This window comes from Ovis canadensis, chromosome 24 (assembly GCF_042477335.2).
Source record: "Ovis canadensis isolate MfBH-ARS-UI-01 breed Bighorn chromosome 24, ARS-UI_OviCan_v2, whole genome shotgun sequence".
NCBI classification, from domain to species: Eukaryota; Metazoa; Chordata; class Mammalia; order Artiodactyla; family Bovidae; genus Ovis; species Ovis canadensis.
Window position 1 is genome coordinate 15,962,845 of NC_091268.1, and position 23,642 is coordinate 15,986,486.

A 23,642-nucleotide genomic window follows, 5' to 3' on the forward strand; every position below is an offset into this window, starting at 1 on the left:
CTCCGCAGTGTCCACTGACAGGCCCAGGGCTGACCCACCAGGAGCGTGAGCCTACTCTGACCAGGGCACCTGGGCCTGTGTGGAGTTGCTTCCTCCCCTGCATTCCCAGGCCAGCGCTGGGCAGCTGTGGTGGGTGGCAGGGTCCAGTTCACCAACCAGTCCCCTTGGAGGCCAGACCCCATGGCTCCCAGGGCAGCCTGTGCCAGGCCTTCGGCAGGTGCTCCCACTCGGGAGCGGGCCAGGCCTGGGGTGCTCGCTGCCCGCCTCGGGCCCTGGGCTCTCCCTGCTGTGATCGCAGAAAACAAGGTCAGCGGCGCCTGCCCGGCCCTCTCCCACACCAACGTGACAACGGAACAGGAGGCGCTTCTGGAACTGGGGCATGTTAGGAAAACTAGGGATTATTTCTTATTATGGATTTATGGGGGGTGGGGGGGCTTAGAGCCGAGGGTGCCAGTATCCTCCTCAGGGCAGATGGCCAGCAGTTTTTACTTCATTTCCCCCCACCCACCCCCACCTGTTCCTCTGGTGCCCTGTGACTGGGCAGGCACCCTGTTGCTCGGGGTGCCTGGGGCTCTCCTGTGGCTGGGGCCCTGCTCACAAGGGGTGGGTGCTCAGGTACGGTGTTGAGTCAGCCCCCAGAACTGGCTCAAGATTTAGACTGAAACCAGGCCAGCCAGTCCCTGCCCCCAGGCATGCCTTCCCCATGGAGGGTGCAGGCAGAATGGGGAACCCAGGACTGTGTTCTGGCCCCGAGAGGAGCCTCGGTGTGACCTGGCCTGCGTCGTGCGATCTCTCCTCCATGGTTCGGATGCTCCACCGCGACCGCTGCGCACGGGCCTTCGTGATGGCACTTGAAAACGCCTGGGTGTCGTCTCCTCACCAGGACGGCAGGAGCTGTGCAGGGCGTGGGGTCCTGCATTCCCTCTGCATGCTGGTTCCTGGCTGTGAGCACTGGCCACACCTGCTGCCCTGTGGACCCTCAGGGTTCAGAAGCAGTCCCTGTGCTGACCCTGGTGACCCCGTGGGACAAAGGCCGTGACTCTACACGGCAGTCAAGCTGATGTGTGCATGCTCATGTGAGCCTGTGAAGCTGCTGTCTTTGGTGAAAACTGGGGGACCGGTGCCTCCTATTTCAGCTTCTTGGGAGTGTGGACTTGTCAACCCCAGGTCCGCAGAGGGACTGGGTGGGTCTGGAATGAGCAGAGGCCCAGTGGTTTGCGGTGGGGGGAGGATGCTCCAGAAGCAGTGACAGCTGGTGCTCCAGCTCACGCCACCTTGCAGTCACCCAGAGCAGACCCAGAGAGACCAACCGCCTTTCTGAAATTAGCTCCCCTAACTGGGCTGCTGGTGAGAACCAACAGGGCTCCTCGCTGGCCTAGAAACGGCTGTTGCAGGTCCCACGCCCGTAGGGCTCCTGACTGGAGTGGGGAGCCAGCTGGGCTCACGGGGATATGATGGGTGTGGGGGCAGATGCAGTGAGGCAGGGTCCCTTTGTGCTGGTTCTGGTGCTCAGGACAAGTCAGTGGTGTGTGGGGTGCTCTGATCCACTTTGAACAGGGTCCCCAAGGAGGACTTGGGGGGCAGGGGCAGGAAATGCCCCAACCTGATAGGACCTGCAGCCTGGTTTGGTCCTAGTGCCACTCAGACCTGTGGCCTTGCTAGGCAGGGGCCGGAGATGAGGCCAGCCTCTCTCCTGGTCTGTTCCGAGTATGTAGAGCATGCTGGTGATCCAGAGCCACCTGGTGCTGTTAGCTCCCCACTGGGTCCTCCTGAAACTAGGCTCTCTTCTACGTGGTGCCCCAGCAATGAAACCTGCAGCTGGGGCAGATCCACCCCATGTGCTGGCAGGATGAGGCCCAGTGAAAACACCTCCCCCGTGTCTGCAGCTTCGCTTCGGACCTTGGGAGATGGGGTGGGGTCAGACCCTACACACAACCCTCCCATGGCAACAGGCCTGGTCTCTGGTGAGAAAACTTAAGACAAGTGGTCCATGCTGTAGAACCTGGGCCTGGCAGGAGACCGTGGGGAGCCAGCCTGCCAGCACCCACCCCAGGGTAGGTGTGGGACCCTCTCGACTACAACAGGCTGACTCCCCTCCTGAGGCCTCAGGGGATATGCCTCCTTGTCTCCCATCCCTGGGAGTTCCTATCTGAGGTGAACATGGGGATAGGAAGATAAAAAAGAAACTATTTCACCCAGTTAAACAGAGCTCACAAGAAACTAGGTAGTTCCTGGATAATCTTTGAGTGTTTGAAAATGACTTTCAAAAACAATTTAAGCTCTTAGACTCATGTTTGCAAAATACACAGTGAATGATTCCAGGGAATCACAGGTTGTAATCAGCATAAGCTGTGAGTCATAAAGGCTCAGGGAGGTGACTCTGGCTAAGCAGTGTGTTCTGACGGCTCTGTGGTCCACGGGTGGCCCCCTCCTTCCCCGCCTGCTCCAGCCCTCCCATGACATCGGCTCCTGCCAGCATGCGGGTCAGAAAGACACACATGGTCTACACCTTGGTGCTCCTGAGGTTCAGGAAGAGGCCCAGGGCCTGCACCTGCCTAAGCACCAAACACTCCAGTGCCCACAGGCCACAGGGGTCCCCTTCTGATGAGGCCAGTGCCACTCAGGGGTCCTGCGTATTGCTGGCAAGCCTGCGCCCCAAGGGCCTTTCGCCATGAAGGTGGGTGAGTGGGACGAATGCACACGTCGGGCCACCAGTGCATTGTCACCCAGGCCTGGGCATGGCTCTAGGTTTTCCCTCTCGACCTGCAGCTGCACCCCCAGGTCTGTGCAGCACTGCAGAAAATTCTACCTGATCATGGGGGCAGCTATGTGAGTGGAGCTGGGGGTGTGTGGAGGGCCCCACAAATCTGTCTCACAGCTGCCATAGCCATCCCCTCCCCTGCCCGGTGGCCAAGTGTGGTGGGCCTTGCGCCTTCAGCAGGTACACTTCTGGTCCCAAACGATATGCCCACCATGTAGGGGTGGATGGAAGAGGCTCCTAGAAACAGTTTCAGTGCCCAGAGATTTTCCACAAAAGCAGAGGAGACACTTCAGGGGACGTTGCTGTCAGCTGGGGCTGCCTCCACAGCAGGGATGATGCCCAGCAGTGTTCACCGCCCAGAGTAGGTCTGATGAACTGGCTGAGCAGGAAACTGAGGCCCCGGGGCTCTGGGCTTGCCCAGGTCTCACCCTCGTTTTTGTGTCCTTCATCTAGTGACTTCCTTCAAACAGCTGGAATCCCTGCCACCTGCTCATTTCATCAGAAGCTGCAGAAGCTCTGGTGACTGCAGAGTGCAAGTGACTGAATGGGGACCCTCGACTATCACAAAGATCTCTCCCCGGAAAGGACTCCCGTCCTGTGCCAAGGGGCGGACTCCCATGGGGACCGCGGACATCGTTCACCCCTCCCAGGTTCAGCGCAGGGCTCCCTCGCCTGGCCACGTCTGCCACTTCTGGAGCAGTCTATGCAGACTGCTCTGCAGAACTTGACACCAGAGTTACAAGGAATCTAGAATTCAACCTCCCGGGGAAAGGTCTGTCATGTGAAACGGGGAAGGACCAAGCCAACGGGAGTCCACGCAAGGAGCAAACGCAGGAGCGCATCCTGGACTGCGGAGCTCTCGGGGCGGCACCGGCGGGACGGCTCCGAGGTGTGCGCGGCTCGCTGCTCGGTTTCACAGGACGAATCTGCTCCGGGCTTGGCTTCCGGAGGACCCGGGCGGCGCGGAGCGGCGAGAGGAGCCCACGCACCGCGGGGCCCTGGCTGCTCTGCCGCTGGGACTGCAGGGCAGACTCGGGGGCTTTCCCTCACGGCCAGGATTAGGACAGGGAACTCGCGACAGACGCCGCTATCAGAAGACGAGGTTTCCTAGGACAGAGGCTGACGGCGTTTAGCTAAAGAACTTAAGCGAAACAAGTTTCCGGCGCTCTTACTAGTGTTAACGTGCGGTGTTTATCGTGAAGACAGTACCGAGCGGCACCGCGAGGGAAGGCCCGGCAGCAGGCTCCGGGCATCTCCGCTGCTCCGTGATCCCCGCCGTCAACGCTCTTCCACAGCCCGCGGCGCTCAAAGCCCACTGCAGCCTCGGGAGATCACTTCCGGGTCTAAGCGTGGAGGGGGCGGGGCGCGCAGGGGACCTGCCCCCGGGCGAGGGGCGGGGCTTCTGCAGGGCGCTGTTCTGCGTGACGCAGCCATCTTGGAGCTGGGCGGTGGCGGCGTCCTCTGTGGAGGCGTGGCCGGAACGGAGGTGGCGTTGTCACCTGTCAAGCTCAGGTGTTCCCTTGGCCTGGCTTCTCAGGCTCCTGTTAAGTTATGGCAGGTGACCTTTGAGGCGGCCGGGCATCCCCCCTCCCCCCACGGCGGCACTGGTGAGCGAGACCGTCCGCCCGAATCTGTGAAAAAAGGGGAAATGTTGAAGACTGACGACAGAGCCGTCAGGGTGCCTCTGCCCAACCCATATCCTCCCTCTCAGGCCCCCCACCTCAGGTCCCACCTTTCAGGTCCCCTCCTCAAGTCCCTCCTTAGGTCCCACCTCAGGTCACTCCTCTCAGATCCTCCCAAGTCCTAACCCCAGGTCCCCCGTCTCAGGTCTCCCCCTTGAGCTACCCTCGTCAGGTACCACCCTCAGGTCCCCCTCCTCAGGCCCCCCCTCAGGTCCCCCCCTCAGGCCCCCCCTCAGGTCCCCCCCCTCAGGCCCCCCCCTCAGGTCCCCCTCCTCAGGTCTCCCCCTCAGGTCCCCGCCCTCAGGTCCCCCCCTCAGGTCTCCCTCTCAGGTCCCCCCTTCAGGTTCCCCTCTCAGGTCTCCCTCTCAGGTCCCCCCCCCCCTTCAGGTCTCCCTCTCAGGTCTCTCCCCCCTCAGGTCTCCTTCTCAGGTCCCCCCGCCTCAGGTCCCCCCACCTCAGGTCCCCCCCTCAGGTCTCCCTCTCAGATCCTCCCCCTCAGGTCTCCCCCCTCGGGTCCCTCCCTCAGGTCTCCCTCTCAGGTCCTCCCCCTCAGATCCTCCCCCTCAGGTCCCCCCTCAGGTCCCCCTACTCAGGTCCCCACCCCTCAGGTCTCCTCACTCAGGTCTCCCCATTAGGTCCCCCCTCAGGTCTCCCTCTCAGGCCCCCCCCCAGGTCCCCCCTCGGATCCCCCCTCAGGTCTCCCTCTCAGGTCCCCCCCCAGGTCCCCCCTCGGATCCCCCCTCAGGTCTCCCTCTCAGGTCCCCCCCCTCAGGTCTCCCTCTCAGGTTCCCCCCCAAGGTGCCCCCCCTCAGGTCCCCGCCCTCAGATCCTCCCTCAGGTCCCCCCTCAGGTCTCCCTCTCAGGTCCTCCCCCTCAGGTCCCCCCCCTCAGGTCTCCCTCTCAGGTTCCCCCCCCAAGGTACCCCCACTCAGGTCCCCGGCCTCAGGTCCCCCCCCAGGTCCCCCCTCAGGTCTCCCTCTCAGGTCCTCCCCCTCAGGTCCCCCCTCAGGTCCCCCCCTAGGTCCCCCCCAGGCTCCCCCCCAGATCCCCCCTCAGGTCTCCCCCTCTGGTCCCCCCCTAGGTCCCCCCTCAGGTCCCCCCTCAGGTCCTCCCCCTCAGGTCTCCCCTTCAGGTCCCCCCCCTCAGGTCTCCCCTTCAGGTCCCCCCCTCAGGTCTCCCCCTCAGGTCTCCCCTTCAGGTCCCCCCACTCAGGTCCCCTCCATTAGGTCTCCCTCTCAGATCCTCCCTCTCAGGTCCCCACCCCTCAGGTCTCCTCACTCAGGTCTCCCCATTAGGTCCCCCCTCAGGTCTCCCCTTCAGGTCCCGCCCCTCAGGTCCCCCCTCGGATCCCCCCTCAGGTCTCCCTCTCAGGTCCTCCCCCTCAGGTCCCCCCCCTCAGGTCTCCCTCTCAGGTCTCCCCCCTCAGGTCTCCCTCTCAGGTTCCCCCCCAAGGTGCCCCCCCTCAGGTCCCCGCCCTCAGATCCCCCCTCAGGTCCCCCCTCAGATCCCCCCTCAGGTCTCCCTCTCAGGTCCTCCCCCTCAGGTCCCCCCCCTCAGGTCTCCCTCTCAGGTTCCCCCCCCCAAGGTACCCCCACTCAGGTCCCCGGCCTCAGGTCCCCCCCAGGTCCCCCCCTAGGTCCCCCCCAGGTCCCCCCTCAGATCCCCCCTCAGGTCTCCCCCTCAGGTCCCCCCCTAGGTCCTCCCTCAGGTCCCCCCCCAGGTCCCCCCTCAGATCCCCCCTCAGGTCCTCCCCCTCAGGTCTCCCCTTCAGGTCCCCCCCTCAGGTCCCCCCCCTCAGGTCTCCCCTTCAGGTCCCCCCCTCAGGTCTCCCCCTCAGGTCTCCCCTTCAGGTCCCCCCACTCAGGTCCCCTCCATTAGGTCTCCCTCTCAGATCCTCCCTCTCAGGTCCCCACCCCTCAGGTCTCCTCACTCAGGTCTCCCTCTCAGGTCCTCCCCTCAGGTCCCCTCCTCAGGTCTCCCTCTCAGGTCCCCCTCTTAGATCTCCCCCATCAGGTCTCCCCCTCAGGTCTCCCCCTCAGGTCCCCCCTCTCAGGTCTCCCCCTCAAGGGCTGTTCTGGGGGTGGGGGTCCACCACCGCCCTATCTTGGTGGGGCCTTGAGACCCCCTCTCCTTGTTTCTTTACAGCCTCTCCCTCCTCGAGCCCCCTGGCCTGGTCCTGGGCAGGGCCTGGGTTGTGCAGATGGCCAAGTTCCACTTTTGTCCATCTCTAATGGTCAAATGCACCAATGGCAGCACACGGCAAGGGTGCTCCCTGTGGTATCTGGAGGTCCTGAGCGGTTCTTGGGCTGAGATCTGTGGAGCTAGGTCTTTGGAGCTGGATCTCAGAGGAAGATCCCAGAAGCCCTGCCAAGACACAGTTTCATGTTGCATTTCACCCAAATCCCAAAAAGGCAGCTCCTAAAATCCCATTACTGTGTGGTGGTGTCAGGCCATTCCATCTTCAGCTGGCTGGCTCATCCGTGTCCCCTGCCTGGCCTTTGCCACTAGGTGGAGCCACAGGCCTACCCAATTGCTTCCCCACGTTGCAAACGCCAGACCTGCCTTTCAAATTTAGCATCAGGACTCTTCAACTCTCCTAAATTTTTCAAGTTTCTGTTACATGGTCACATCTAGGGGTATTTAGAAACAAAAATAGAGCAGCTGTTACACTTAGGACTTTCACTTAAAACCAGTGATGATAAATCCAGTGCATGTAAACATCACAGTTTAAAGAAAAACAGCTTTATTTTCCCATCATTGGTGCAGATCCCTTAGGAGAGCTAGGTTATAACTACGTGGCCAACTCAAGTTCTTTCTGTTGTCCTGTCCACATTTATTTGCTGCTTTTTGATTATTTTTGTTGAAAGATAAGGAAGGTCAAACATAAAAATATTTAAAATATTTAAAGTAATTTTATGAGGATAAATGAGCTTGCAGAAACCTGGTTTGTAATCAGGGTTACTCTGCCTGGTCAGCCTTGCTGACGCTCAGATATTCAGGATTCTCAGAGGACAGTGTCTCTGTTAGAGACTGTGGGTGATTGCGAGGGTCCCAGTCCTTTCAACTTTCGGGGTCTGAGGAGAGACTGGGTTGCTGTGATTACGGGGGCATCTTGCTACTTAAAAAAAGGTAATTAATAGACTGTAACTTTTTTTAGAGCACTTTTAGGCCTACAGAAAAACAAAGTAGAAAGGATGGTGTCCCTGTGTGCCCCCTGCCCTTCGCATCCCTTGTTGCTAGCCTCTACTTGTTACAGTTATGAACCAACGCCCGCGCAGTGTTAGGTAGCATGCTCTTCCTGCAGCAGGTCGCCTGTCATGTGTGGTCTTTGCATCTCCTGGGCTCCTCTGGAATAGGGTCTCTGACTTAGTTTTGACTGCCTTGGCCATTCTGAGGTGTGCTGGTCAGGGATTTTGCAGGATGCCCGTCGACTGGGGTCTGTTGGATGTTTTTCTCTTAGTTGGGCAAGGATGGTGACTGCCGCTCGGATCATGACCTTTCTGTATATCCTGCTTCCTTCTCCTGAGATCAAGAGGGCCTGGAGGCACAGAACAGGGTCCTTCCTGTCCTCAAAGGGAGAAGGAGGGAGAAAGGGGTGAACGCTTGAGGGGATGGCAACGGGGGCCAGGAGAGCATGCTGTCGGAGAGGCGGCAACAACAAAGCAGGGCGAGGGAGCTGGCCTGAAACCCTTGAGCACCTAGTGGAGCAGCTGGTGAGGAGCCCTGCAGCCCCTCCCGCCTGAGGCCTCATTTCAGGGAGAGCCAAGACTCTGCTTGGTGAGGGGCTCCTTGGTCACAGTGGTTGGGCTCTGTCTGGGGAGCACATGTTCTCCCAACTTGGTTCCCTGGATCCAGTGGGCATACAGCCTGGCTCTCTCCCTGCCGGGCTTGGCCTCAGGTGACCTAGTAGGATTGTGAGTTCAGGCTGCTGTCTCTTCAGAACACTCCCTTTAGCTTTTCTGGGAGTTCTCACTCTGGTCTCAGGGCCTTGGGCTACTGCTTTCACCTGCTTTGCCCTTTAGGGTCCACGTGTGGATTTGTGTTAGTTGTGGGTGACCAGCTCCTGCTGAGGGGCTGGAGGCTCCATGGGGAGCAGGCAGGAGAGGGTGAGAGGGAGCATGGGTGTGCACACAGACGAGGCGGTGACTGCAGGGGCTGGCAGACACTCTGGCCTGAGTAGGTTGGGCTGGATTGGGAGGTGGCGGCGCCCCTGAAGGTCATCCCTGGCGCCTCCCCAGTGCTTGGGGTGGGAGTGGCTTGGAATCACATGGCCATCTGGTCCTTACCTCTCACTGTGCTGGTGACCACTGGTTTGTGGAAAAGCCTATTTCCTAGAAAAAGTGCCTCTGGTTCTTCACTGACACATCCTTACTGAATGAGGATGCTGAGTGAGGATCAAGGCTCCTGTCTTTTCATAAGTGTTTTTAGTGAGTCTCTGTTTCCCGTTGTCCCTCAGACACAGCTGATGGGCAGTCTTCCCATTTGTAGGACCCGCTTAGGCAGCCCCCTGCCCTGGACATTAGGATGTGGTCAAAGAGGTTCTTGCTTCCTTTGACAGACACTCTCTTGACTGATCGCTTTTTTTCAGTTGGCTCACAGCTTCTTCCAGACCCTCCACCTGTGTGCACCCCCTTGCCCCATGGCCTCCCCATCTGAGGAATCTGATAGCATTTAAAGCAGAAACACAACCAGGCCTACCCCCAGAAATTGAACTTTTTGTCATTTATCTTCAGAAAAGCACACCAAATGTTGAGTGTGGGTCACCTGGATTGCTTCAGCTGTGGGTGAACAGCCAGAAGTTCCCATTTTAATATCCACACGCTTCCTTTCTCCCTTCCTAATGGGGGTCAGAGGTGCTTTGATTGTGCATGACAGATACCACCCCATTTCACTGCTTGAGAGCTCAGAGCTCTGTGTGTCAGAAACAGAGGGAGGAGGGCTTCCCTCCTGGTCCAGTGGTTAAAAATCTGCCTTGCACGCAGAGGACGCCTCGGGAATATCCCACATGCCACAGGGCAACTAAAACTGTAGGCCTCAGCTATGGAGCCCACGCTCTAGGGCCGGAGCTCTGCAACAAGAGAAGCCACTGTGATGAGAAGCCTGTGCAGCACAACTGGAGAGTAGCCCCTGCCCGCTGCAGCTAGAGAAAGCCTGTGCAGAATGATGAAGACCCAGTACAACCAAAAAAAGAAAAAAAGAAACAGTTAAAGGAAAGCAGGATGGCCCTCTGCTGACTTTCTCCCAGGAGTCTGGGAGTTGGACTGACGTTTGGTCTAACTGACGCTTTGGGAATGGGTCTTATTTTGGAGCCAGACTGCTGGGATGGACACTCTGCTGTTGTCCCCTCCCATTTTGTGTGGCTTCAGCTTTTCTGTGCCATGGTTTCTTCCCTTGTGAACTGAGGTTAACCCCACAGGGTGTGAAGATTAGATAAATTGGTACATGAAAAGGGCTAGTGGTCAGTGCTTTGTAAATGTGAGCCCAAGGTGATTTTGATGGTGGTGATTTTGATTATGATAATGGTAGTGATGATGGTGGGGATGATGGTGGTGATGGTGATGGTAGTTTTGGTGAGGATGGTGATGGTAGTGATGGTGGTGATGATGATGGTGGTATTTGTGATGATGGTCATGGTGATGATGGTGGTGATTTTGTTAATGGACCTCACAGCTTTGACTGGGTCTACTGCTAACTGCTGGGACCCAGCTCGAGGATGCCAGACCCCCATCCCATAGAACCAGTTCTAGCTCCACTCTTTCCAACCACTTGACATTGACTGTGGAGACGTGTGGGACTTTGTGAAAACATGTGGGACATTCTGTTTCATCTCCTTAGAGTAATTTTTCTCATATTGGAAAAGAAACACATATATAGGAATACAGTGGGTCCCATGTAAAAACAAACAAGATTTGTGTAAACTCAAATGTCAAAACATAATTCAGAGGATTATGAAAGGACTCACTGCTTGGTCTTTTTTTGGTCTTTTTTGGTGCCCCAGTACATACTGAATTGACAAAATATTTGGGTCATAGACATTTCCAAGCACAGGTCTTATGTAGGAACTTAAGAATGCTTATGTCTATATTTTTTTGGTAAAGGAGGGGAATTTATTCATTTTATTCCCAGTGGAAAAACTCTGATACATCAGGACAGAATTCTTGCCTTTTGCTATTGTTGCAAAACTTTATCAGGTGCTCTGAACACAACCATGGTTTCACTGGAAGAGTAAACCCTGGAGAGATGGGGTGCTGGAGGTGAGTGGGGGCAGGGGTGGTACATGTGAGCCACTCAGCAGCATCGGTGTAGCCAGGGTTCCAGGAAGCAGCCTGCCGAAGGGTTTCTGTCAGAGGGTGTTCTTGTGACCTGAACTTGAGCATCGTGGACCAGGGGCCACTGGCCCGGCCTGGAGGGGAGGCTTTGGTGTGTCTGGCCACCCCCTTCCTTGGCTCTGTCGGTGGCTTCCTGGAGTGAGGACCCCACACCGTTCATCTCCTCTGCTCCCCAGTGGGCTCCCAGGTTGCCGGGTAGGGGGGCCACGCTCCCCTCTTGACTCCTTCATGCGGTGTATGTTCTAATCAGCCTCACGTGGGAGATCAAGCAGCCCTTAAAGGATCTGCTGTACCTGGCTTTGGAGGGAAAAGCAGGTGGCCCACACAGCAGCGACTCTTGCTGACCCAGGGGACCTGGTTGGTGCTGAGTGACAGGGCGAACATGTGTGGTTATGGGTCATGAAGGGGATCAGGATGTGCCATGCCAAAAATATAGCACCTTGGGCACTTTCCTGGTGGTCCAGTGGTTAAGATTCTGCGCTCCCAATGCAGGGCGCTGGGGTTCGATCCCTGTTCAGGGAACTAGATCCTACATGGCAGCTAAAGATCCTACATGCAGCAACTAGCACCCAGTGAAGCCAGATAATTTTAAAAATTTCAAATAAAGATTTTATAAAACTTAAAAAAATTAAAATAACATTAACAAAACAAAACAGTACAAAATACAGCACCTTGATGTGAAGTTTATTTTGAGCTGAAGGCATGCGAGAATCAACAAATGCAGAAAGAGGGCTTTTTGGAGCATCCCTCATCTGACTAAGAGCAGCTTCTGGGAAGTCAGGCAGTGGTAAATTCCTTCTGTGGGGGGTCTGCTGCCGGGAGACACTGGGAATAAGTTCTATCCCAAGTCCCTTCTAGGGGGACATTATCACATACTTTCTTACGTTTTGATTATTCTCTTAAAACCCATTTGTCTTTCCTAAAGAGATTTGCTTTTCCTGTAAGGAGGCTTTTCTCCCGGCTCCCTTTCCCCTATTAAGTTAGGTATATAAGCATCTAATTGAAACCACTTATAGAGCCAGCTACTCTTCGGGGCTCCCATGTGCATACAAATGAACTTGTTCTTCTGTTCATCTGTTGTCAGTTCAGTCCACACACCTTGGTTACTACCCTACAGCCTCCTTCACCATAGAGGCTCCCTGATTTGGCCAGACCTGGGAGTGGGGTGAGGCGATGGGGGTAGAGGGGGCTGGAGCCGGGACTGAGGAGCCCCGCGCCCTCCCTCTGCCCCCGCTCCGCTCCCCTTGTGTGTGATATGCACAGAAACTCACCAGTGAGTGGGAAGGTCTGACAGGTGATGGCTTTTCATCAGAAACAAAAACACTGTCAGGTGGGAAGGTGAGTGAGAGGAGAGGTCCAAGGGAATGCAGATGAGGGGTTACAGGGAAGGGAGGGGTGCTCTTTCTACAGGGCGGGTGATTTGTTGTGGTCTAGGGGACTTCACGTATCAGAAAATTGAAAAAAAAAAGTTAGTTTTTCCCTCTAATTTTGGTTTGAAGTGGGTTCACAATGTCTCACATAAGAAAAGGCAGTTTACCGTGTCCCAGCCCCACACCTTGAACCTGTCTCCCTGGGCTCAGAGAGAACCGCCTGGGCCACGGGGAGCCAAGGGGCTTCAGGCAGCTCCAGTGACCCTTCCCTTTAGGAGGGGCAGGCAGCCACCCTTGTGCAGGACGCCTGCACCTCCTCTTGGAGGCCACATCCTAACCAGGCGCAGATGCATTGGGTCGAGGTTTGCTGAGATGACTTAGAATGTTTCTTTTCTTTTAAATTTGGTAATTATTTTTGACTGTTCTGGGTCTTTGTTCTGCACGCGGGCTTTCTCTAGTTGTGGAGAGCGGGGGCTTCCTGTTGCGATGGCTTCTCTTGTAGGGAAGCAAAAGCTCAGTATCTGTGGCTTGCGGGCTCTATAGCTTGGCCTCATAATTGTAGTGCATGGGCTTAGTTGCCCTTTGGCAGGTGGGATCTTCCAGGACCAGGGCTCAAACCTACATCCTCTACGTCAGCAGGTGGATTCTAACCCCTGGACCACCAGGGGAGTCTCGGCTTAGAATGTTTGTTGTTGAAAACCTTCTGTTCAGGTTGCAAGTGTGAGAGGTCATACCCGTGTTTTCATGTAGGTACAGGATAACATAGTTTCTGAATTTCGGGGAGCTCCTTTAAATCAAGCTGGTTTTCCAGGGTGAGACACTATAGAATGAAAGAGAGTTAAGATGAGAAGGGCTTTAGCACAACTCTCTAGCATTGTGTGTGTTTGGGGCACATCTGTTGTGAATTATGTGGGCCCTGCTTTTGTGGAAACGAATCTGAATTGCCTGTTTATCAAAGGAGGAAAATTAAGGGGATACTGAGCCTGTGGCACAGAGAATGGACGTGGTGGTGCAGCTTTGAAGTGGCAGAAGAATATTTGTCACTAATAAATATTTGTCACTAGTGTAACAAAAAGCTTAATGGTGGCATCTGGTATCGCTATGTGTTTTCTGGCTTTTTTTGATGAATTTTGGTTCTTCAGGTCCTCTCTGGGATTGAAGGTGGCAGTGGGCTTGGGTGTCAGTGATGTGGAAGCCCTGATTGCTGTCTTGTGTTATGTGGCTTGAGGTGTTAACCTGGCCTTTGGGTCATTCCTTCTGCTCTGAGATAACTGGGATCCATCTCTTCCCAGGAGAAAACAAAATATTAAATATATTGGATGATGATGGCCTTTGATCAAAGATCCTTAAGAAGGGAACACCCAGGAAGGAGATCATTAAAAGGCTGAGATCATTCCCTCTGTTTCCAAACACTGACCAAAGGCCACAGCCTGTGCACTGGAGGGCCCTGCGAGCCTCACGGAGTAGTAGGACCCCACATGCCCCGGACTCCTACATGCAGGGTTACAGAAAGATGAGTGGAAACGGGAGAAGGACAAACAACCCAGTTCAAAAATGCACTGATGGGGGCTTCCCTGGTGGTCCAGTGGTTGGAACTCTGTACTCCCAATGTGAGGGGCATGGGCTCAGTCCCTAGTCAGGGAACAAAGATCTTGCATGCTGCACATTGTGGCCTAAGTAAAGTTTGTGTTTTTTTTTTCTGGGGGGGTGGCATGCCTTGTGGCATGTGGGATCTTTGTTCCCAACCAGGTATTGAACTCGCATCCTTCTGCATTGGAAGTGCAGATTCACAAATACTTCCCCAGAGAAGATAAGTGGATGGCCAACAAGGACATGAACAAATGCTTGATAGAATGCAAATCTGAGCCACCATGAGATACCACTCACCCTCTCTCTGGTGGTTATAATAAAATAAAAATGCAAAATGACAAGTGCTGGCAAGGATGTGGAGAAATTGGGACCCTTGTGCATGGCTGATGGGGATGTAAAACGGTGTAGCAGCTGTGGGAAACAGTCGGAGTTTCCACGGAAGGTTAAGCACAGTCACCAGGTGACCCAGCAACTCCACTCCTGGGTACATACCCAAGAGAATTGAAAATGGGCACCTGAACAGATATCTGCCTGCCCACGGTTTTTGCAGCAGTCACAGCAGCTGTGAGGTAGAAAGAGCCTGGGTCCATTGATGGATGGTGGATAATTGGAGTGAAGTTGTCCATACAAGGGGCGTCATCCAGCTGTGAAAAGGAGTGAAGCGCCCACACACTACATTGTGGATGGACTTCAAAACCACTGTTCTCAGTGAATGAGAACAGACAGAAAGGGCCACATACCTGACATGTGTTCACTTGTGTGAAACATCCAGAACAGGCAAACTGAGGGACAGGAAACAGACTAGGACTCCCCGGTGGCACAGTGGGTAGGGATCTGCCAGCTAGAACAGGGGACACGGGTTTGATCTCTGATCTGGGAAGATCCCACGTGTCTCAGGGTGACTGAGCACGCATGCCGCAACTGCTAAACCCGCTCGCCACCACTAGAGAAAGCCATGCGCAGCAACGAAGACACAGCACAACCACAAGTAAGTAAGGAAATAAAACTACAAAAGAAATCAGATTGGGGCTGGGGTGGGGTGGGGAGTGAGTGCTAATGGGTACAGAGTTTCCTTTGGGGTGATGGAAATGTCTGGAACTAGCCAGGTGTGATATTTGCATGAGGGAGACTAGTGGGACTCCTTCCCTGTCTGTCTGAGTGAGGACGGCGTGCGGGGGATGTTGTCAGAGAGCAAGTGTGTTGTGCTGAAAGGCTTCGTCTCCATCAGCCCTCCCCACAGGGTGTCCCTGAGCGGAAAGCAGTAAACTGGGCTCCCTAGCTGGAGGAGGAGGTTTCCCTGGGTGGCAGCGAGGGGCACGGAGGTCTAGGAGCCGCGCTACAGCCTCATGGCCTCCCACGTGGCCAGTTCTCTCAGCAGAGTCAGCTGCAGCAAGTTTTGTGTGGCGGTTAGACATCTTCCCGGCAGAATCCCTGGAGAATTCTAAATTTCAGTTGCACTCTCTAAATTTTCATTAAGAGCTTTCACCCAGAGAAAATGATGGATTAGATTTTATCATTGGAAAGAAGCCAGATAAAATTAGCTGCCTTTTAGTCCCCATGGCACCAGCCTCACTCCCTGCTTTTCTTTAAAGTGTCTACTCTTCTCTCTTGGCTCCCAGGAAACAGGTGCCTGCGGATGTTTATTCGTTGAAAATACTGATGTTCGAGGCTCCCTTTGAGCCTCTCTGCTTTTGTTCTTCCGTGATTTTGCTTTTACTCCAATCTCAAGTCTGAGACAGCTCTGGGCCTTGGGCTCTGCATTGGAGAGTATGCAGTTTCTTTCTTCTCCTCAGTAAAGCTTGTTTGTTGTTAGAATTTTATAGCTGTAAGCTGTAGAATATTTTTGCTGCACGAAAGTCCTTGTCTGTCTTTTCTTTTCTCTCCCAAATTCTCCTTCTTGGCAAAGTTAACCTGTGTCTCATCCATCAAAGTGCAGTTAGGAGTTTGCTCCCAACAGCCACTTTTAGCAAAGCTAGCTTCTGAGAGGTGACTGTCTTTTGTTACCATGTGTGGATGGTGAATTGTGAAAACAGCTGTTATTTCTTCCCACATCAGTACAAGGAAGTCAGATTATTCTGCACAAAAACTCAGGCTGAGATCAGTCTGGAGGAGCTGAAACCATCGGGGAAGCCGGGGGCGAGGACATTGGAGTTATTCATGTGGGTGTGGGTTCCTTTAACTTCCACATGCTTTTGGCTTTAGCACATGCGCTAAAACGGAACGATACAGAGATTAGCACGGCCCCTGCCCAGGGATGGGGATTCCTCGGTGGCTCAGTGGCAAAGAATCCGTCTGCCAATACAAGAGACCAGGAGACAGAGGTTTGATCCCTGGATTGGGAAGACCACTGGAGAAGGAAATGGCAGCCCGCTCCAGTAGTCTGGCCGGGAAAATTCTGTAGACAGTGGAGCCTGGCGGGCTACATTCTGTGGGGTCACAAAGAGTCAGACACAAATGAGCACATAGTGTGTTTGTGCGTGTGTCCGTGTGTGCACATGCTCAAGGATAACATGCAAATAAATGCATGAAGCATCTGTATCTTTTCATAAGTCAGTTTTTCCAGAAGAGTGATTTTTCAGATGGGTACCCTGCCCCCATTTCTAGGAGACTCTGTCAGGACTTTGAGACAATATGGCTTGAAAGAAAAGTCACATTAAATTTTATGTTATGGTTTGCATTTGGAAAATTTTCTAAGAATAAAACTTCTTTTTATGTCACACTATTAACTCTGGATCAGAAAGTGTGACAGAGTCTTCCTGGCTATTAAGGCTGTGTGGAGTATATATTCTAAGAGGGTGACCTTCAGGACAGGGAGAGACAGGTACGGATGGGGCTTTCTCTGATGAGCACCAGGACACTTTGGAGTTGCGGTGTCTCCCTTTCCCCGTGTTCCTGCAGTTTTGTTGCTTGCCACTAGATGCATGTGAGTGCCCTTCATGGCTGCAGTCGTTTGGCTGGTGGTGAATCTACTCCTGGCAGTCAGTAGACAGGTATAAATTCCACGTAGAGTTCAGCAGAGACGTTGAGCAGGTTTCAGGTGCCTTGCCCCACGTGTCCCAGCGTCTTACATTAATTGTCTGGGAAAAGGAGATTTTGTGCTGTGCTGAGATGCAGGCGGATCCCAGTGTGTGTTCCCTGGAGCCTGGGAGGAACCTGGAGTTGGGCGCTGCGGTGAGAAGGACTCGTTCACACACGAAGGGCTTTCCCGGTGAAAACCTTTGATCCTCCTTCTGTGGTGCCAGTCCCGGCAGACTCTTAATGCCCACCAAAGCATTCCTTCTGCCCCCCGCCCCTAAATTTAAATGTCATCCCAAAGGTGTTCTCCTGGCAGCTGAAAGGAAGGTTTCACAGACAATTTTATTGGTTTCTCGACTCTGTTTCACGATGATGCCGAAACCCCTAGGAACGTTTTTGAGACCGTGGTTTCAGGGCTCAATAAATCACTAAAACTGGGGACCTAAGACAACACTGGTTCTCTCGCAGGCTGGAGCTGGAATCAGAGATGTCAGTGTCTCGGGGCCGTGCCCTCTCTGGAGGCTGACGGGGCAGCAGCAGAGATCCTTCCAGGCTTGCCCAGCTCCTGGGGCACCAGGTGTCCCTGACCTGAGGCCATGTCACTCCAGCCTCTGCCCCCTTCTTCAAGTGGTTTCTCCTCTGTTGGGATGCCAGTCATTGGCTTTGGAGCCACCTTGATCCGGGGTGATCTCATCTTAAAGCTTCTTTACTTCATTCCATCTGCGAGGACCCTGTTGCCACGTAGTGTCATAATCTGATGTTCAGGTTGTATTGGTTGTGTTTTACAGTTTTCTGTATCTGTGACGTTTTGGCATCTTAAGGAACTTAGCTTCTAGACCCCACCCCACCTCCTTATCCACCCCACACACTATGCCAACATTCCCCCTGCCCTTGGTCACCCAGGTCCAGGGATCAGACAACTGGGGACAGCCCCAGAGCCCCTGGCCCCCGGGACTGAGAAAGGCTCTTCTAGGCCTCCCCCCGCCCCTGTTTCCACTCTTGTGCTTCCCTGTGGCCCTGCACCTGTAGCTCCATCTCTGGGGTCCGTGAGTTTGATAAACTTGGCTTTCCCCAGATGTTCTTCTGTGGCCACACCTGACCGACTGTCTCATGAGAGAGCACACAACAGCCTGGGCATGAATCATAATGAATGTGGGTATTTGGCGACACTCTTCAGCCCCCCGAGTACACTGCACACGTATACGTCGGTGTTGGATCAGCAGGTCTGGCCACTGTCCCCCTCCCTTGATGTACCCTGGGACTTTGGGGCTGGTCACCTGCGGGGCTGACCCTGTCCCAAGGCTGAGGCCCCAGGAACCTCCATCTGGGCTCTGAGGTGCTGCTGACTCAGTGCATTTCAGATAAGCAGGAAGTTCCTGGGAGGAAAACCACAAGCTTTATTTTTATTTAATTCCAGCTATTCTGTGGTTTTTGGAGATGGCCTTTAAAGATTTGTGTTTGATTTTTATCTCAAAGAGAATGCAGAAGAGCCCATGGGTTGGGGTCCAGAGAAAATACACACAGAGAAGAGAAGCAGCGAGTTTGCACCAGGCAGCTGTGAGCAGGATGGGCCTGGGGGACCACCCCCCGGAGGCAGAGGGGTGGCTAGGCTGGTGCTGCGGCCAGAGGCCCTGCCTGGCTGCGCAGGTCAGTCCCAGGGGCCGGCGGGCTCAGCGGGCTGTTGGGTTTTAGGGGAGGTCTCTTTCATTGTCACTGGCCCAGAAAGCACACCAGGCTTTCCCCTTGTCTGGCCATTGTGAGGGTGACTGTGCCTCAGGGGTCCTGTTGGATGTAGTGGGAGACCAACTGGAGGATGGAGACTTCCCAGAAAACACGGTGGGGGCGTCCCTTTGGGGCAGGTCAGAGGGCGGGGAGAGAGGGAGGGCCTTCACCCCAGGCCGGCCCAGCGCCACTGCTCTGACTGCAGCCCTACCAGGGAGCAGCTTGCTGGATAGCAGGCCACCCACACCACCCTGAGAGCAGTGCGCTCGCCTGGGGCTCCGAGTCCCTGACGCCTTCCCGCTGCAGCCGCCCTCCCCCACTCTGGATCCTGGGAGATTCTCTGTGTCAAGGGAGGGTCACCAAGTTCTTAGGGAAAAATCGAAGCAAATTCACCATAAAAGCTCATCTGTGCTTTAGGGAATTTGGGCGGGGAGATGCTTTGACAGATTGGTGCACCCCAAGCCCACCGCAGTGGACCCCGTGCTGGCTGGGGAGGCGTGTGGGCCTGCAGGCCAGTGTGCAGACGCGTTCGTCTCCTCTGGATCTGGTGACCTTCAGCGTTTGAAGGAGGGGGCCCTAGTCTTGCGGGGACCCAAACCTGGGCCTGCCTGGTGTTGCCTCAGGACAGGGGCTCACGTGCGTGCCTCTGTGGAGGGTCGTTGCCTGGCACTGCCTGTCAGGAGGCTGTGGCTTCCACGTGGCTTGTTTCTGGCTGTGTGGACTCCAGAGGTCTTGCTCCTCGTTGGAGTCTCCATTCGTTCGTTCATTCAATGTCCTATTTCCTGCTCCTGCCCCGGCGTCTGGGCCTTGGCCAGTGGGAGCCCCCCTTCCTTTCTGGGTGACAGGTGTCCGAGCTCTGCTTTCCTCGTTCCGCTCTGAGGAGCCTGGGGCCCTCCAGTGGGGGGTGGACTCTGGAGGAGCTCAGGGACGTGGGAAGGTGGGCACACAACGTTTGTCCATGCACCTCTGTCTGTAGCCACTTGGACTAAAACTGAGTTCATGCCCGTGTGCCTCTGATTGCCCCCAGTTCCACAGCCTCGCTCTGGTTGCTGCCTCTGTGTGGGACGCATGTCCTCGATACGGAATCCCGGTCCTGCCACTCAGAGCACTTGTCTGTTCCCCTGCTCTGTGGCATCCGTCCCTCATGAGGACCTGCCTTGTTGCCTCGCCTGGAGAGGACAGAGCTGGTCTGGAATAAGTGAATACAGAGGCGGGAAGGACCCGCACAGTGAGGGTGTGCCCCTGCCACCACCATGGGGACTTTGGCTCCGCCGCCATCTGCTGTGGATAGAGTCACGCCACCTGCTGAAGAAGGAATTCATAGGGCCGGGACTCCACCTTAGGCCTGTTCATGCTGATCGTGCTTAGCACCTTTCCAATGGCCTCTGAGCTCTGTGTTTAGTGCCTATGAAAACAGCAACAGAAGGATAAGACCCCCTCCAGGCAGGGGAACCTTGAAGGTCGTATCTAGGCTACTCATCGCCTAAGAGAAAACATACACTAATCACCCCTTCCTCCAGACAGGCCATAAATTTTTCTGTATCTATCAGAGTGTAACCTCGGGTTTATTGATTATTGGCTAATTGTTTGACTGTTTGAGCACATGAGCACATAGCGCGTGAATGGTGGGGTTATTGGGATTGTATTTGCCTTGGTTTATGTAAGTCTCAAGGAATTTGGAGTAGTGGGTTCAGACATGTACACATGGGGTATAAAAGATTTTCGCAAATGCTGGTCGGGGTTCCTGGCTAAGAGGAGACTCTGCCTGGGGCCCGCCGGTGTGATAAACTGCACTCCACTATCTGCATTGTCCTGAGTGAGTTTGTTTCCCGGAACCTGTGGCTACAACACTGCCTCAGTTTCCTTCTCTTGAGAATTGGGGTAACAGTGATGCCTGGCTTATTGGAAGAAGGTCATTTCTGTGACGATGGACGCAGGCCTGGTGAGCCCTTGAAGCTGGGGTGTGTGCTTGTGCACGTGTGTGTACATGTGTCTGTGTGGTGTGTCTGTGTGTGTGCACGTTGGCATGGCTCGGGCAGTAACGTGCAGAAGCAGGGCCAGGCGCGGCAGCTGGGCGGCTCTTCCTGCGCTTGTGCCTGAGGTGGGGCCCTGCCTGGCTCCTCGGGCCAGTGGCTGCCCTGCCGACCCCCGGCCTCTCTCAGCGGACGCAGCTCTGCTCAGGAGCGCTGGTCACCTGGGGTGGCTCTGCAGGTGGACACTGTGGTCACTGGGCTTTCTGCTGGGCGCTTTGTCACTGTCCCCTGGGCTCTCTGGTCTGGACCGCAGCGCCTCCGGCGGCACGGAGCGCACTGACCCCGTCCGTCCGTCTGTGTCAGTCTGCCGAGCTGCACTTCCTGTCTGCCGCCGCCTGTCCCTGCTCACCCCTCCTAACTGCTCCAGGCCCTGCTGGGCCCATTTCTTGGTTTCCTTTTGGGGGCCCCCTGCGCATCCCGATTAGCATTTGAAAGAGCCTACATTTGCACTTAACAAGCCCGCGGTGGTTTCTGGCCGCAGGGCAGCTGAGTCTGCATCCTGTGACGGGGCAGACTCGGGAGGGGCGGTCTCAGCCCCTGGGCTCCCTGTCTGGCTGATGGGTCCCTTGGATGTTTGCACCTTGGACTCAAGCCTGTTTGCTTTCAGGGTCTGTTCCTTTCCCAGGGCTGCCTAAAAACGCCACAGGCTTCGGGGCTCGCGTCCCTTCCCAGTCTGGAGGTCAGAGGTCAGATCAGGCCACTTTCCGTGGCTCCAGGGAGGCTCTTGCTGCCTCGTCCACCTTCTAGGGCTGTCCACGGCCCTTAGTGTTGGTCTCGTCTTCACACCGCCCTGGCTGTGTCTCTCCTCCTCCAGTTGCAAGAAGGGGGACCCCTTGCACAGCCTGAGAGTGGGCGCTTGTCTAACCTTTGGTGAATGAATTGCCCGGGGAAACCACGTGCTGGCAAAGCCAGAGGCTCTACTGGGAAGGGGTGCCCGGGCCCAGGAGCGCTGCTCGGAAGCGTGGCGCCCAGTCTCTCCAGGTTGTCTGTCCAGTCATCCTGACTAGGGCACTTCCTGGCGGTGCACGCGTCTCTCAGCCAAGGTGGACTCCGGCGAGAAGGACTCTGGGAGGTTGTAGGACCTGTGGGCTGCTGTCTTCTCTCTCCTTCTGACCTTTCCCAAATCATTCTGTTTGGTGGTAACTCATTAGTTCCGTGTTCCTTACCAGGACTTCCTGCTGTAAGAGAACTCTCACAGGTGGTTTCTATCTTGCCTGGCCGGGGTGGGTGGTTTCAGGCTGTGTCTTCCCTGACACTCCTCCTGTAAGGCCTCCAGTCTAAGGGGATCAGGGCTGCCCTCCTCCAGGGGGGCCTCATCTTCTGCATTCATTGGCAGGTGGATTCTTTACCACTGCGCCACCTGGGAGGCCCCCGGGGGGCCTTATCTTAAGGCCCCATTTCCAGACAAGGTCACCTTCTGAGATGCTGGGGTCAGGATATCAACATCTACTTTGGGGGGGACACAGTTTAGCCCATAGCAGGGTGCCAGCTATATTGTCTTGTATTTGAAGGTATCAATGTTATTTACGTCTTAAAGTATTTAATTTTTAGGGCTATGCATTGAAACATGAGCTCTGTGTTCCAGTGCTCCCAGTTCCTCCCTAAGAAATGGGCGCCCCTGCTTCTCTGTGTCTTGGGTGTCCTGTGTGCGCAGAGCCCTCCACACACACCCCCTTCTGAACCTTCTGTGAGGGGTTGACTCCACCTGCAAGGCCTGTCTTTTGTGGACATAATTTAGTGACATTAAAAGTTGGTAACACAGTCTGGACACAACAGAGAATATCTTTGTGGAAGCTGCACTCACAGGCACAAGTGTGACCCAAGTTCCTGCAGGGGAGTGCTGGGTCACAGAGGGTGGGTATTTGTAACTCAGTTCTTTAACTTTTTATTGTGGAATGATCTCACATCTAGAGGAAAGTTGCAAAAACAGTATGGTGAATTCTGCATTCCTTTCTCCCAGCTCACCCAAAAGTCAGTGTTTCCTGTGTTTGTCCTCAGAGATTAAGCTGTGTTATGGTGCCCGCCCCCAACATATTCCAGGGGTGTGTTTCCTAAACACGAGGTGTTCATTCTCCTAAAACTGAAGCACAAGGCAAACTCGGGATGTTAACCTCAAACAACACTAGGTGTTCTCTAATCTGAAGTTTGTACTCATACTTCTTTCAGCTCAGTTCAGTTCAGTTCAGTTCAGTCGGCCAGTCGTGTCCGACTCTTTGCGACCCCATGAATTTAAGCATGCCAGGCCTCCCTGTCCATCACCAACTCCCGGAGTTCACTCAGACTCACTTCCATCGAGTCGGTGATGCCATCCAGCCATCTCATCCTCTGTCGTCCCCTTCTCCTCCTGCCCCCAATCCCTCCCAGCATCAGGGTCTTTTCCAATGGGTCAACTCTTCACATGAGGTGGCCAAAGTACTGGAATTTCAGCTTTAGCATCATTCCTTCCAAAGAACACCCAGGACTGATCTCCTTCAGAATGGACTGGTTGGATCTCCTTGCAGTCCAAGGGACTCTCAAGAGTCTTCTCCAACACCACAGTTCAGAAGCATCAATTCTTCGGCGCTCAGCTTTCTTCACAGTCCAACTCTCACAACCATACATGACTACTGGAAAAACCATAGCCTTGACTAGACGGACCTTTGTTGGCAAAGTAATGTCTCTGCTTTTGAATATGCTATCTATGTTGGTCATAACTTTTCTTCCAAGGAGTAAGCATCTTTTTAATTTCATGGCTGCAATCACCATCTGCAGTGATTTTGGAGCCCCCCAAAATAAAGTCTGACACTGTTTCCACTGTTTCCCCATCTATTTCCCATGAAGTGATGGGACCAGATGCCATGATCTTCGTTTTCTGGATGTTGAGCTTTAAGCCAACTTTTTCACTCTCCACTTTCACTTTCATCAAGAGGCTTTTTAGTTCCTTTTCACTTTCTGCCATAAGGGTGGTGCCATCTGCATATCTGAGGATATTGATCTTTCTCCCGGCAATCTTGATTCCAGCTTGTGCTTCTTCCAGCCCAGTGTTTCTCCTGATGTACTCTGCATAGAAGTTAAAAAAGCAGGGTGACAATATACAGCCTTGACGTACTCCTTTTCCTATTTGGAGCCAGTCTGTTGTTCCATGTCCAGTTCTAACTGTT